Source organism: Toxorhynchites rutilus, chromosome 3 (assembly GCF_029784135.1).
Source record: "Toxorhynchites rutilus septentrionalis strain SRP chromosome 3, ASM2978413v1, whole genome shotgun sequence".
NCBI classification, from domain to species: Eukaryota; Metazoa; Arthropoda; class Insecta; order Diptera; family Culicidae; genus Toxorhynchites; species Toxorhynchites rutilus.
In genome coordinates, this window is record NC_073746.1 from 226781260 (window position 1) to 226798455 (window position 17196).

The 17196-nt window shown below is 35.0% G+C and overlaps 1 protein-coding gene across 3 annotated transcripts in view; it reads left to right on the forward strand.

Annotated features, from left to right (window-relative positions):
• LOC129774663 (extracellular serine/threonine protein CG31145) overlaps nt 1-17196 on the forward strand; it is a 162933-nt gene that overhangs the window by 111175 nt on the left and 34562 nt on the right. The window contains exon 1 of one of the 3 annotated variants that reach the window (XM_055778488.1): nt 11878-11900. The exons of the other annotated variants lie outside the window; for them this stretch is intronic. The gene's annotated coding sequence lies outside the window, so the exon portion shown is untranslated. Of the gene's footprint in view, nt 1-11877; nt 11901-17196 lie in introns of those variants that run through there. 3 annotated transcript variants of the gene reach the window in all.

Consider the following 17196-nt stretch of genomic DNA (forward strand, 5'->3'; position numbering starts at 1 on the left):
AAATTTCATAGTAAAAAGTAAATTCAACGGGGACGAATAGAAGATTGGACCCATGAACTTGCTTGTAAGAAAACGTGAATGTTTGAACGTATTGATTACAAAAAACAAATTTTAGGCGGGACGAAGTTTGCCGGGTCAGGTAGTTTCAGAATAAAATTTCATGCGGATTCCAGTCTCAAATTCCAGATATAGATTTCAGATTTAGATTGTAGATTCAGATTTCAGATTTCAGATTTAGATTGTAGATTCAGATTTCAGATTTCAGATTTCATATTTCAAATTCAGTTTTCAGATTCGAGTTCAAGACGCAAACTCCAGATCCATATTCCTGGTTCAAATACCAGAAACAGATTCCAGATGCATATGCAAATTTCATATTCTGATTCCAGATCAAGATCTCAGTTTTTGATTTCAAATTTAAATTTCAAATTCAGATTCCAAAATCAGATTCCGAATACAGATTCACGATTCCGAATTCTGAGTAATATTTCAGATTTAGATTACAGTTTCAGAATCTGCAGATTTTATATTTATATAACATAAAGACATAAAGATAAAGATTCCAAATTCAGATTTCAGATTTCAGGTTTCCAGATTCACTTTATCTTTCAAATAAGATCATAATCTCAAATTCAAAATGCAGATTCAGATTTCAGTGTAAAATTTCAAGTACAGATTTCAAATGTAGACCTCATATTTTAGATTTGGATTTAAGCTGAAAATTCTAGATTCAGATTTCAGACTCAGATTATATCTAAATATTACAAATATCAGAATATCAGATTAGGAATTCAGATTAACATTCCAAATTCAGATTACGGATTCCGAATTTACATTCGAAATATAGATTACGCATTCAGTTCTAGATTCAAGATTCTACTCAAGATTCCAGATACAGATTCCAGATGTAGATTCAGATAACATATAGTTTCAAAATTAGATTTAGTTCAAAGACTGTAATTTATATTCAGATTGAATTCCCAGATTCAAATTAAGATTAGAGCCTTGCAGGGTTAAAACTCTAGATTTTGAGACTTCTGGTCTCAGATGTGGTCATTAAATTGTGTCAAATCGTCTTTATTTTTGTAAATCGTTTAAAATATTTGCTTCAAAATCTATCGCATGCAAACATGTAACATTACATGTATCCGGAATCTTTCAGATGAAACCCTTGTACGTTCATGTTCGAATTTCAACTATGACAGAGTTATTAAACTTCTTTTTTGTTCCGAGCACTGTTGGCACAAACTTGTTCTACTTCAAAAAGTACGCTTCGTAGGAGGATTCTGTTGTCCAGTTTAAAGATGAGAAAAATTTAGTACAGGATATTGTTGTGAAACATCTAAATTAGTGGATTTAAATAATATTTTGGAAATAAAAACATAGAAGTTTGTGGTTTAAAAGTGTTATTACTAATTTTACCCCATAATAAATAATGATTGTTTCTATCAACAAAATTAAAGTTCTCAAATCGCTCTATAATTCGTTCTTTGACACCGAATTTCTATCTTTTTGAACTTCGCTGCAATATAATTTTAAACTGTTCCTGACGATCCTTCAGTTAAAACCTTCAAAAATCGCTTCAAATTGTTACTCTATTGTACTTATAATAACGCAACCCTAACATTATAAGAACTGTCACCTTGAAGAGAGATCCCGGTCTGGAAGGTCGACAAAAAACGTTTTTTAAGCGGTTTTATTTAGCTTGGTCTGTTTGTATGTTTGTAACATACTTACTGTGTATTAGAGATAGGAAATTGCGTTACGTAGGGGGAGAGGGGGTCCAAAATCCGGAATTTTTCGTTACGTAATTTGTGCACGACGTTACGATATTTTCTGAAAACCTCATCAATATGGGTATCAAATAAAGGGGATTGACTAGTTGAACACAGTAGCATATCTCTTTTCCCTTCTTTTGGAAGTCGGAAACAATCTTTCGGAGCATTCTATTTAGATAAAGTCATAGTGCCATATGGCAGATTTGCTATCTAATTTCTGGAAATAACGATTTTAAAAATCACTTAATGAAAAAAATGATAAATATACCTTCCGGATACACCAAATAACTGGTAGATAAATGGCTAAAGACAACTAAAGATAGTTTCAATGAACAAGGGATACCACTCTAATGGTGGAATTCTGAAATTGACCAACGCCTCCGAAATCGGGTTGAGATTTCAACCAGCGTACCAATGTGAGTTCGAGTCAATTTTATACATTAGCACATACATTCGCCGAACCATTTCTATTTCTGTTATATATGAACGATGTTAATAATATTCTGAAATGCCTTAAGTTGTCGTACGCTGATGACCTAAAACTGTATTTAGTGATACGGAAACCGGGCGATGCTAGATTCCTACAGGAACAATTGGAAGCATTCGCCGAGTGGTGCCAACTGTACCGCATGGTACTCTATGTTTCGGAATGCTCCGTAATATCATTCGGCAGACATCGTGCATTGATTCATCATAACTATGTCCTATCGGGCACTAGCTTGCAACGGGAATCAACTGTTAAGGATTTGGGAATACTCATTGATTCTAAGCTCACATTCAAGAATCATGTCGCTTACGTGGTATCAAAAGATTCCTGTCGTCTCGGCTTCATATTTCGCTTCGCTGAAACTTTCAAAAATGTATATAGCTTAAAAGCTTTATATTGCTCATTGGTGCGGCCTCTTTTGGAATACTCGGCTGTAGTGTGGTGTCCATACTACCAAACGAGACGAATCGCATCGGTACTATTCAACGGAAGTTTATTCGTTTCGCTCTGAGGCATCTTCCGTGGAAAGATACCAACAATTTACCCAGCTATGAAAGCCGTTGTATGCTCATACATCTAGAGCTTCTGGAGGCGAGACGCAACATTGAGATGGCAAGCTTCATCGTTGATCTGATTCAGGGAAACATCGACTGCACCTTGCTGTTAAGTTGCCTTCACATAAACACCCGCCGTCGTAATTTACGCTCACAGATTTTCCTGTATATTCACCCCTCACGAACCAACTACGAACTTAACGAGCCCATGCGATCGATGTGCCGAATCTTCAACAGATGCTACGATGTGTTTGACTTCAATGTTCGCGTTACAAAAATAAATGTAGTTATCGTAGTGTTCTTGATTAATGTGTATAGTGCAAGTATATTTTTGTCATTGGGGTGAATATTTTACCTGTTGACTAAGTAAATATATTAAAGATGAAGTGATTATCCTGAAAACACATAGCAAACCTTTTAACTCTCATATGACACTATGACTATGACTAAATAGAATGTTGCGGAAGTTTATTTTTGTTTTTTGAAGGGAAATAGATCTACATGGTGGAGTACGATTACGAGTTTGAGTCACTGTATGTTTTTTTCAAAACCCCATCGATATGAGTATATAATGAAAGTGCTCGATCATGAAAAATACAAATCGAAGATCATAGCAGTCCCCAATTAACCAATAACTTTTTTTAACGGTTTCATTCAGCTTGACCTGTTTGTATGCATGTTTGAATGTCTGTAGGGTTGTGCCACATTAATGGAAATTTTACCCCGTTCCTATTGACTGTTCTGAAATTTGGAACACACCTTTATCCCTGCTGTCTTTATAAAACTGCATGTTCCTTGATCTTGAAAAATTCATTTTGGCCGTCTAAAAACGTGGGGAATATGATGGAACAACTAATGATGGCAATCTGACGTGCCCCACGATTTTATTTTAGTATCATCAATGCCCTAGATTAATGAAGAAAGGGATATGAAAGCTACTACCCGTTACTTTCCTCATTATTTTCTAGCTTGTAGTAAATGAAACAATGAAACCGTTAAACATAAAAAGTTTTTTTTATTTATTTTATTTGCATTTTTGGGAAGCTTTTGCCTTCAGAAATGTTGTCCTTATGGATTTTTTGATATTTGATTTCGATGGAAAGTTACAGCCAAAAGTATGAGGTCACCTCAAGGGATATAGTAATGCTGTACGAATTTTTAAACGCGTTTTTCTCGAAACCATGTTCTTTCAACTGGTGGTATTGTTATTTCAGGATCTACTCGACCGATTTGACTGAAACATTTTTTCAGCATATAAAAATGAATTATATCTAATTTTTTTGGATTTGGATGGAGACTCTAAGCAGCGATTTCTCATGATTTTTTTGAAAATTAAAATTAATTAACCTCAAAAGCATGGTGCATAACTTTACACCCTGTATGTAGAAGACCGTTACAAGTGACGAGTAGATCCAGATGGCCCAATTGAGTAATTGAGTGATTAATATGGACCTAGTTGATCTATAAATATACATATGTACGAGTTAGAATTGGATCTAATTAGAAAATATCATCAAAACTACTGCTTCGTGTAACATATACGATAACGGTTCCCCGTTGTTTTCATCTCGTTGGCAATAACCGACAATTATATCTACTCGATTGAAAAGCTCTACGTATTTAAACTTCATTGTTACGGTAATGGGTATCACGAAGGTATGGTGGTGGTAATTGGCCTTCCTGTGGCTTTGATTAAAAATTCACCGACGTTTCCTGCAATATTCATGGAACACAGAAACATTAATTAATTACAAACAACACGGAGAACAAATCGCTAATGTAGAATCTAATTTGCTAAAAATCTCATACCACCAACATACGCCTATTTTCTGCTCATGTTCAAGTTCCATATCACTTCAACAATAAACAGTTCAAAAACCTGCAAAACAATCATCAACGAATCACTCGAAAAGCATTTTTTCCTCTATTTCCTTCAACCTGGTGTATAGCTAAGAGTTCATTATATTTCGCTTTGATGATCAATTATCCTAAAAAGAATAAATGTGTGTGCAGGGACCCCGCACGAGGAACGGCCGAACCGCGTAATGGAAGCAAAACCGGCGCGCAATTATAACGGCAATCCAGTGTGGAGGTTCATTTTTTCCTCTTGTTTCAATCTTTTGCATTCATAATTTTCGCCCCACGGAATTCCGCAAAGACGACTATTTGGTTTGATGATATACGAGTACTGAGGAGGAAAGTTTATTTTTGTGAAAATTGCAAGCAACTCGTATGCACGACTCCCGGGCAATGACATATTTTACTCTCGGTTATCCTCAGCCATTTCGCCCGCGCTCTGGCTTTGGCGGCCAATTGTCGGGAAACGGGCCGAAACCAAAAATGTAATGTACAAAAAAATAGAGCGAAACTAGAGCACGCGGTTAAATAAGAATAATGGCAAGAGAAAACATTGAAAATAAACACAGCGAACGAATTTCGTTTTTACTTCCTTTGTTTATCAAGATCATTATGTATATTCACGCAAATGTAAACAGGTGGTTTGGGCTGGGAAGACGTGAACTTTGTTTCGATGTATTTTCGTGTGATTTGACAACAAAAAGTTTAGGTTCTAGCTAGCTTACCAGCCTGTTTCAATATGAAATTCTATGAAAAGCAAGAGAATTAATGCAATATTTATTAATTATGCATATTTTCACTTTCCACTTTTCACTATCCAAATGATTACTTCTGTGATGTCCTAATGGCCGATTTTCAGAACATTTTTAAAAACTGGCTCAACTGTCAAGAGCTCTTTGTTCTTCTTCTTGGATGGCACTAACGTTCTCAATGGAACTTTTGCCTTCTCAACGTGGATATTACTTGCGTCATATTTATTAGTAGTACCTAGGTTCAGATTTCTATGCCGGATAACACGCCTTGAATGTATTCTGGAGTTGCAAGCTCTAGAATACGCGTAATCACAGTGCAAGTCGGAAGAAAGTCGGAAATCTCCCGGCCCGAACGGGAATCGAACCCGAACCCCCGGCATGATAATGTGGGACGCTAACCACTCACTGACACGGAAGCACTTTGTTACCATCCCCAATATTTCTATTTCAGTTGTTTTGAGCCTTATGTTGTAGCTGTTTTCTGATGAACAATTATCTCTATCTCTATGACCGAGATACTCATCACGAACAATGTGAGTCAGAAAAAGTTGGCCTGAATTCAAATCACTTTCATTTACACCTATGTTAGAAGGAGGGACGAAAGCCGGCTGGGTCATAAGAATCATTTTTAAATTATCACATGAAATATTTTCATATTTTTCAAAATGAAAATCAAAACGATCGTTGAAAACGATCACAGAAATGTTGAAAAATATTTTACACGAAGATTACACCGTAGGCGTAATCTAGGCGACAGAGCGGGACGAACGAGTATGGATAGTGAAGTTATTTAAATAAAAAGAACATAATGGAAAGTGCATGACACCATGTTCGCGGCGAGCAGCTTCTGCAAAACTGATCCACCTGACACGAAGCAAATGTTGCAGAGAATTATTATTTTAATTTTTTTTTTGACGTAGGATTACGTCTTTCGGGAACATATTGGGGTACAAATTGAAAGTCAAAAACGAGCACATCGTGAAAATTGTCCAATTTCAAACGCTTATTGCTCAGTCATTTCATGATGAATTAATGAAATTTTTGCGTCAATCAATTTCGGCACTCCATAACAATTTTTTATATTGAAGAAAATAATATTTGTCATGGAACTAACTATCGAACAAGTGTAAAATCTCAACCCCTCATCCTAATGGAAATACCCACTTCTGATTGGACGAAATTGATGACGCATGCGGCGGATCCCTAACAGAGACATCAAAACCAAGCTGCCTTGGGGAAATCGACATTGCAAATATAGGAAGTATGGGGAATTTTTGTTCCTACCGAAATGTATTCCCTAACAGAGACATCAAAATCATGCGACATTGCAAATACATGAAAGTCGGGGGCATTTTTATATTGCAAGTAAGGCGAGTGATACGATTAATTCTAGCAAATAAAATTTAAATTCGGAACTTTAATGTTGGTTGCTTCGTGAAATTTCATATCAATGATCGATCGTGTATTGTGAAAAATTTAGCACAAGTGTAAGTTTAAAATTGCATATGGTAGCATGTCTGTTTCGTTGTGTTCATTTTCACGCAAGGAAAGTCTATACGGGGGGGAAAAAATTGGAAAAGTGAAGAAATATTTAAAAAAGTTATTGCTCTACATATAGTATTAGGTGTTGTTAGTCCAATTTAGATTCGCATTGGGTTTTCCATTTCAAATATGTTTTCTCTATATTAAAGTTAACATGTTTTACTGATGAGAAAAATTGATAATTGTGTTCGGTATTGGTAATTATCTTATATTACACTTATATTCACATTCTTTATTTCATCATACATAACACAAAAGGCATCTCGTCTAGGATCACAGAGGGTGGTTTTCATCATATCTCGTTCCACTTCGGTATCTTTTATCTGATACGCAAAATCCAACGAGTGTTTACCGTCCTTCTGTCATCATCACTCGGTAAACACTGGTGGAGTGAGCAAACAATACCCAACAACCAAATAAAACGGCCCTTTTCAGGAGGCCACCATATCATTATCAAAGAGTTGAACGATGTAATTTTTCAAACATATCCAAAATCAACAAATAGCCTAACGGAATCCTACGTCAACTATGCGGTCGTGTCTCGGACACAACCCTTCTGTGACTTTTTTTGCAAATAAGGAGAGGAAGTTTTATAATGGGAGGGGGGAATAATGAAGTTGCCTTCTAAATGGCAACAAGTTTGCGAACAAAACGGCGCATATTTGACTTAAATTGGACAATTTTAAGCATGTTAAATAAAGCGTCAAACTTCGATCAGAAATACAACATTTCTTTTTCCCCAACCCTATATGTAGGGGGGTCACTCTACGAAAAATGTAACGTTTATTAAGAGTTTTCAAATGCATATTACGCAGAATCGTTCTTACGACATAAATGTTATAATATTTACCGTTAGACGGCAAATTTACCCAGAATTTTTTTCGCCTGAGACATCAACAGTGGAAATAATAAAACAAGTGAGCAATTTAACAAATAAAAGAGGTATGTTTCGCGAGCGGATGCGAAGGTAAATCATGTATTATGTATTCTTTCTTCCAACTTCGTTTCCATGAATGTTGTATGTAACACAAAATTACATGCAATAATTGGTTCTATCTAGCAAATTAGCAAGACGTTAAAGTAATCAGATGCAAGATTTCATGCATCACTCAAACTTCATGCAAGATTTTAGCGAAGCAACTAGGAAAGTGTCACCCATACAGTGATCGTTCATTAATTAGGAGGAGGCTGCGATTATCATGTGAAGTGTAACCATTTTCGGTTAGACAGTTGAACATCCTGCCAGAAGCCTATTATCTTTCTTCGTTTTGTTCGTTACAAACCGTTTGAAGGTTATGAGTACATACAACAAACGGCCCTTTTCAAGGCTACTATTTACAGTTTCAAAAGAGTGAAATTAACAGATTTCTGAACAATGAAAAGAATTACATTTAAAATAACCAAGTCACAATCCTACGTCAAACTTCCGTACGTGTCCCTAGGCTCAGACCCTTCTACTTTTTTGTATACTCCGTCATAGATCGCTATTTGCAATTGTTTGCAAGAATTCATGTCAAACTATTCTGCATTGATTCTCAATCAAAATGCACCCACGTTGAATTTTTGGCGTATGACAATATCAACAATATCCACATATTTGATATATTTCGTTCTCAGCAAATTGTTTTCGAATGACATACTAATTTGATTGAATGTATGTCATGCGTTACGTTCCCATGTTCCTGCCGTATTTGGGAAGATATGCATGGAAAATTTTACTCGATAACATACGAGACAGCCTAACTGAATCATCCCGTATGGAATCAACAGCGGAGAAAGAATCACACAGAGATAAAGAATCCCAATGCAATCGTAAATCAATCAGCGGAAATATGAATTTATTGCCATTGTCATGGCGAAGGTTGCAGTGCAGAGTAACGAAGCGTTACACGCGACCGGTCTGACAGCAGCCGAAGGTTAGGACTGTTGAATGCAAACAATGCTCTAACTCTTACTATGTCGCTGTTGACTACCAGCTGGGATGGAATGTGTCGGAAAGTACCTATTTTTACTCTCCGAGAGTAACGACGGGTTCGGTTCGCGCTTATATTTCGTTGTCAACCCATACCTGACACTGCCGCCAGCCAACGCGGCCATGAGTGATTGACACTTTCGCTCCGGAGATTGGTTACGTATTTAATGCTATTGTTTTTCTGTCGGCGTTTGTTGTTAAGTCGAAGGGTCATCAGATTGAGATATGTGGGAGTCTGTTGATCTAGTGCCTCCTGCTTCTCGTAACGTCGCATTGACTTTTTTCACTTCGATGGTCTGTGGGATTGAGTTCTCATCTTATCTGCGCTTTCGTAAACAATCGGCAGTCGGCAAGGAATTTCCATTAGTTGAAACCTTCATATTAATTGAAACTGCAACACTCTGAACGAATAGTTCTCATTGTTATACTATTTCGATCGATGTTTCAATATACGACAGCAGTGTATTGCACCAGGTTTGGTCACTATGTGATTCACTCCGCATCGAACAGCGCCTTAAATCTCAAATCGTTTCGGATTAACTTTGCGAACCACTGGAATGAATCTAAATATAAGATAAATCACCGGCGCATTCAATCAATCCACCATTCGAGTGACAAAGTGTCACTGTTCCGATTTGGGAATTTCAAATTCAAATCAATCCTGCCGAAGGATGGAATTTTGCGGCAATCGACAGACCGTGCAACGTTCAGAGCAACCTATGTCAGATCGATGGTGCTGTTGTACCAGAGCAAGGACAAGGAGTAGAATAACATGATTATAGATTGTATTTTGTGTAGTCAATGCATTCGAATGATGGTGGGTCCTCTCGTTTTATACTTTTTTTTTGCTAACGTTAGTCCTGGATTTTGTTTTATTTTATATTCTAACCTTGCGATTCCTGAAATTCGTCGAGAAACAAATCGAAAATATATTCAAAAAAAAAAATCAAAAAAACTGTACATTACATTTGAATCGTTATAAATTCGATGTAAACAGTGTCCTGGAGGAAAAGATACTTTAAATAATAAAATGAACAAATATTAAAATAACTTGTTTGAAAATGCATTTTCATCATCAGTCCCGAAACATCATTGGCACACTGTATGTAAACTTTGTTTTTAAAATTAAAAAAAACAGGTCATCCTAGATCAGTGTCATTTTTCACAAAAATCAAAGTCACCCCATGCACCTCGCTGACCCCAATGAGGACGAACTACAGTTATCATTTACCTTACTACCGAAACGCGCTGCCAGGGAGGAGGGAGGAAACACACACATCGAGTTATTTTAACGTGCATCCGCTTTCAGGTCTGGTCGCCACGAAGCGACCTAAAGCGCAACCGTAAAACGGTTCTGAACGACCAGTAAAATGCAGTTAATGGAAAAGTAATGAAACAAAGCAAAAACAAAAAAAGGTGTGTTCCGCCTGCAGAGAAAGGTGCAATTCTACTACTCTCAACTAAATTCTAGCGGTCTTTCTGATTTAAATTGCTCCGATGCTTTTAACGGCCGCGGAAATGACCTAACGATATAAATGGGTCGGCCTGATTGCGGTATATGCTATGGGGTGGTGTGCTTTGCTTTGATCATGAACACGGTTTTACAAATTAATGGTACCATCAGTAGGCGATCTGGATTAAAAAAAAAGATTGAAATGGATTAGTCATTTAATCTTGATTGATCTGTCCAGCAGCGAATGTATCTGCAATTGGACTAAATTGTTCAAATGTTCAAATTGTTCAAAAAATTGTTCAAATTGTTCAAAAAATTGTTCAAATTGTTCAAATAAGAGTAACAGGAATTACGTTTGTTTCTTCAATATATATTTTTTTTATTGTGCTTCCATAAACATAATGTTCATAAAAAGATGTTACTGTGTATGCTATTTGTCGGTTATAACCGGTTGGATGTTTTATACTTCGGATGCTTCTTGAGCAGACTTCCGTGAATCAAGCGTCTAGAACAAAAAAAAATCGAATAAACCTTGACATTACCTGTTTTTGCGTTGTGCAATATATTTTATCGCCTTCTGTACATCTAACTTCTTATACATGATTAAGTATTTATCCTCCATGGAAATTTTTTATTAAGTTTCCAACGAACATAAAGCAAATAATGCAAAAAGAAAGTATTAAATAAATCACCACTTACACACTAATGTACTGAGTTAAGCACATGAGTGGAACTGTTTGTTTGAAATGACTGATTTTTGCTTCAGTTTAAAGAATGAAATAAGCAGATTAAACCTTGTTCTCCATGGGGGGAAGACGTCGTTCAGCATATCTGAATACATATCATCATTCATGTTGCTCGAGGCTACATATTATTACTAGAGGTTATCATCTTGGTTTATGCATTTTCTTACTGTGTCCTAATTGCGTTAATTTATGTCTAAAGTACCCCAAACTCTTGCATGCTTCATCAACTTCATATTATTTCATCTCGTTGATGGCACAAATTATACTGAGTTGATTTTATTTTGTTTGATGACTAAGACTATTATGAATCCATTAGATATTCACTTGTATTTTTTGTATAGTTTAATTCAAATATCGATGGAACTCCTATTCATGTTGACACTATCGAGTATTGACCATGTTCAATACCGTTCATTATCTCCAAAGCGTTTTATATTGTTAGTCAAACCAGATATTATCAGTAATCATGTATTTATTTTCGCAGTTTCGAATTAATATTATGAAAACAGTTATTAATTATGAATAATTATAAATATGGCGTTCGAAAATCACAATTGAAATTGTAATGCGTAAACTTAAACTGGTCTGAGAATATGTAACTCTTCTGAGTATAATGACAATACAATTTCCACCTAGAGCAACGGTTCATCAAAATGTATGCAAAATTTTAATCAATTTTACAAGAGCTTTACTAAATGAAACAATTCACTTTCTTTCTAGGTGAGCATGAATCTGGATCTAATTTGAATTCCAACAGATGTAAGTAATTTACTGGTTTCATTTTGGTTAGGTTGACTAAGTTGTGGTTAGTGTCGACATAAACTTTTTTATTTTCTGAATTTAAACAATCAATATTGACCCAATGTTATGTTTGTGGTTTGTGAAGCGTGGTTCCGAACACAAAGGATCCAACAATGCAAAATTATACGGATCGGACTCGATTATATACAACATAAAAAAAATATTTTTTTATATTTCAAACATGACTTATGTCAAGCGGAAATGAAATATTTTATCGTCAAAGTGAAAGTCAATTGACTGTTATTGGTACAGTGAAGTAAAAATCGTGATCACGGAAGATTCCAGTTGAAGATTCACCAAAAAATTTTTTAAATGATTTTGCTACGAAATTATAAAACATAGAAGTTGGGTGTTAACAAACAAATTGTAGAGCGGTTAGAGAGCTTTAATTCAGTTGATACAGCTCTGAATCATATTTCGGACGCTTAAGGCACATGATGCAGAAAACAGATCTCAACTTTATGCACAGGTATTTATGGTTGATATTTTTAATAAATTAGTTCAATATGCTTTTAAGCTTTATACTTTCTAATGTTTTTAATCTATTTGATTGAAAACATAAAAAAATCATCGCATAAAATGCTTTTTAAATCAAGCGAATAAGAATCAAACTTCGGACACCATTTATAAAAACAATCAAATTTCGGACACTTTATTTTGTAATTTTTTGAACGAAAATTATATTGCACTTGATTATATTTTATAGTCAACTACAAAACACTCACCAAGCAATCACAGTAACCTGATAACAATGATGAGAACTGATGAAACACGAGAGAAATTAAAATATTGATGAAGGAGTAAATTCTACGTGCTCACGCTAAGCAAATGTCAAACACAAACGATAATGAGGGGATTTTGTATTTTGGATGATTTTTTTTCTACTATGTGATAATTCAAATGTAATTCTTAAATGAAGTGATAGTGATAGGGATTACTCTAAAGAAGCAATTGTGATATTGATTTTATAGTTATATGATCAGTGCATCAAGAAATTAAAGATATTAGAACAAAGTGTCCGAAATATGATTCAGATTAGTAGAAACATTTCAATGTATTATGTATTTTTTGGATAAAATTAAGGATAACACCTTTAAAATGACTTGCTTTTAAATTTTTCGCTCCTAAAATGTCACTTAAATCCACTAATGTGGAAGTTCCACAACTATATAAAATATTCTTATTTCAAAAATGGAAGCAACAGAATTGTCCTACGTAGCAGAGCTTTTGGAAAACTGCCCGAAACAGAGAAAGAGTTCAATCATTGATGAATTTCGAACATATGCGTAGAAGGATTTTTTTCATCAAATAGGATCCTCTATCACCTCCCGAAAGAATTCGAATTTTTTATATGTAAGAGGTATTTTATGGCTTTAAGGGTATGAATCAAAAATAAAATTCTTCTTTCATTAAAAAGAACGAAAAATATATGCATAAAAAACAAATAAAAATAATATTTTTTTATTCGATTATATACAGTGGAAAGAAATCGGAGTATGTATATAATCAAGTCCGTCCTATAGTAATTTTTCAAAGAAAACATGAAAAAGTTGTTGCTAGAAAAACTCTTTCCCTGAAAAATTTAAGTTTCAATTTTTAAAATACAAAAAAAAACAAATTCTTGAGGCAGCATTCTAGTCTAGAATTTTGAAAAAAATCACCAAAATGACTTGCCGAGGTGCATACGATAGCGGCATCTTTACTAATTCAGAATCTGTTCGATTTTTTTGTTCCAAATCAGAAGGGCTGGAATCGTTTACGCCATGGCACTACTTTTTTTAACCCTTTCACTTCATCGACTCTTAACTATTTTAGTTATGAATATTTTTTCTCCGTTTAATTTTGTTTTATTGTCAAAAGATAGATGAACAAATAATGATATGACGTATAGTAAAATGTTCTTTGTTTTATTTTTACGAAGTTCGGAAAAACGTCCGAAATTCATGTCTCGACACTAGAATACCCCCTTTAAACAAAATTTCATTGAAAAAAAATATTTTGAAAATTTTGAATTTCGAATTTTTCTCAAAAATATATGTTTTTTTAGATTCTGAAAAAAAATTCCCTTACAATCTCCTACAAGTCACCCCTTAAATCGGAAGATGGGGACTTTTACAGGGAAAGAGTTTTTCCAACAACTGATTCATGTTTTCTTTGAAAAATTACTATTAATATTTAACTCGTAACATTTTTATGTATAAATTATCGCGATTTACATGTTCTGTAAACTTTTTTCTGTCAAACGCGAGAATTTACAAAAATTTTACGAGTAAAACATGATTTTTTCAGGAGTCTCCAGACAAAAATACCATGTACCTAGTCCAGAAACTATAAAAGATTGAAAGTTGATGCCTTCGACAAAAGTTCATATATCTAGTACCTTGTCGAATACGCTATATCGCAATCCTGACTTTAAACAAAATTAGGATCAGTTGTAATTTTTCTCAAAGAAAACATAAAAAGTTGTTAGGAAGACTTTTTCCCTGTGAAAAAGTTTCTAACAACTGAGAAAATGAATATAAAATTTTAAAATGTTTTTTCAGTGTAATGTTTTTTTGAAAAAACTGGTTTTTTATGAAAATTTATACAATTTTCCAATTTTTTTTGGAAAATTTTTTTTTTTGGAATTTTTTTTTCTTTCGACCAGAATTTCTTGGATATTAAAGTTTTCGAGCTAGGGGGTCTCCGTAGCCACATTGGTTGTGCGTTCGCTTAGTAAGCGATCGATCGTGAGTTCAAAACTCAGGGCCCTCATTGACCATCTTTGTGTTGTTACAGAATAGCTACGTCCACGCAACAATCAACAGCGATGGAGATCGATCCTCGGAAGAAATTAAATCGATTCATCCATACAACTGCTTTGCTCTGCAAAACACATCGGGCTGCTGTTCTATAAATAACTCAACAATGATCAATCAACTGTCTCCGCTGTCCGGTGGTCTAACTGGATAATGGAAGAACGGAAAGAATACTCTTACGCCTAAATGGCTACTGTGTAAATGTACCATATGCAATGGTATAGAAGGAATACTGGCGAATGGCAACTGTGTAATGTAATGTGCTATAATTATAGATATGATAACCGTGTGACATGTACACGATTAAAATTCGGCTCTGTTACAGCAAAAATGCTAATGAGCCTAAAATAAATAAATGGGATAAAAAAAAGTTTTTGAGCTTTTTGTAAAAAAAAAATAAAAAAAATTGGACCTTTTCAAGAAGTAGTCTAATTCTTTTTCGAAGATTTCGAGTAGCTTAAATGACCAATGTCTTAACACCTACAATGTATCACTGCAGTTTAAGATGTTGCTGCCAATGGTCAGTCGAGTTGGCATGAAATTCGTCTATAGATTTTTTGAGAAAAAGCTAAGATAAAAAATTCTGTTAGATTAAAAACACATTTGATTATGACAACCCTGCTTCTCATACACATAATTTTAAGAAAACTAATTGATCGGATCATGTTGGATTCTCAAAATCTTCGAAAACCACAAATCGCACCCAACTGTGCCCACGTTAAGGACTTGTGTATATCACGCACAGTATGATCATATTGATCCATTCATAATTTAGGCTTTCTTCAGAATATTGCCTTTTCTTGGGCATTTTAAAAGTGTTCACCTCAATACACTCGACACAGAGAAAGTTTATTCCTGCTATGCGCGAAGGACACAATAAATAAACTGCAGCGCGCCAAGCGGTTGCCATAGACATCATGTGGACAAAACAACATTATTGAATTGGACAACTCAATGGTGATCGATTAAAAGTTAGCTAGAATGAGGGGCGCATTGACATCAATAGATGGTGTATTTTATGTGATTCCGTAAAAATATATTATAAAAATACTGTAAATCATGAAAAAGACAATTTTATTTATATGTATTGAAACATTCGAATACCTGATTTGACAAAGGTGTGCTAAATTATAGCATCCAAAAAAGTGGACAAATCATGGTCATATTTTCGACTGGACAAACCAAAATTATTTACCTTACCTGTACCAATATGGATAAAAACAACTTGTAATTCAAAAGCACAATAAGTTCTACACAATAAGGAGTTGTTCATCAAACGCAAACCTAACACAAAACAATGGTTGTTTCATAAATATTTTCGTTTATTCATCCGGATATGCTTGAGTATCTTATTTGACACTATTTAAATAAAGGCATTGTTTTGATCTTCCCGGAAGACTACAACCCGCTCTCAAGTGCCTAGGGAAATGGCGACAGCATAAATTTCTCATACCATCATAACTTGGGGAGTTCAATTTGTACCAATCTAACAATAATTCTCATAGTATCCGTGTCCGGAGCTGCCGATTCTCTTGCATTATATTAACATGGCGAAAATCCGGTATGGTCAGATAATGCTAATTTGAGCTACATGTTCCGTTGAAACCAATTCCGTTTCTAGTACGGAATGACTGTAATTAGCATATAAATAATGAACAACAGCTACCGGTTCGCATTTGCATGTTTATTTGTTTTGATCTGCGTATATGTTTGCGTTCGTTTCTAATTATTGCCAATGTATAGCATTGAATCGTGTCACTGAACAAAATATCTTTATTCAATCTTGATCTTCAAATTGTTTTCAAGATCACAACCGAATTGGTAAATTCGACAATCAATCAAGGCGGCGAAATGCAACACAAATCACCGAAACAAATTGCGCTAAAGCCACTGTCAATTTATGTCGATGACGTTCGTTCCGGACCCGCTGCTGGTGACGATACGCTTATTTAGAATCCGTCATACTCTCACCATTACCCGGTAGGTGTTGATGACCGTCAATTCTACAGTGGTTGAACGATTTTCTCTCGGCTGTTCGGAACCACAGCCGAGACACAATCATTCGCAACCAATTCGTGAAACTTGTGTCCACGCAAATTAGACTAAGACGACCGCACAGTTCGATTTTTCCCACCCGTTCAGTTTTATTTTTTTCTCTCTATCCGTGTGCTTTAAATATTTGAATCCCATATTTCCTGCTTTCGTCGTTCGAATCGATAGAAAATATACGACAGCATTGTGTGTAAAATATAAGTTCTACACCGTGTTGCTGACTACTGCGGTTTACGTTGTTTCCAATGGTAATGTTCCCGTTTTTTTATATGCGCTGTAAATTAACACTTCGACACGTGTACCGTTTCCAATGCGAACTGATATTCTGTGCCAAAGGGTGACATATGAAATCAGTTCCATGAATCAAATCGTGTTATATGCTTGCAGCTGTTATCAGCAGACTC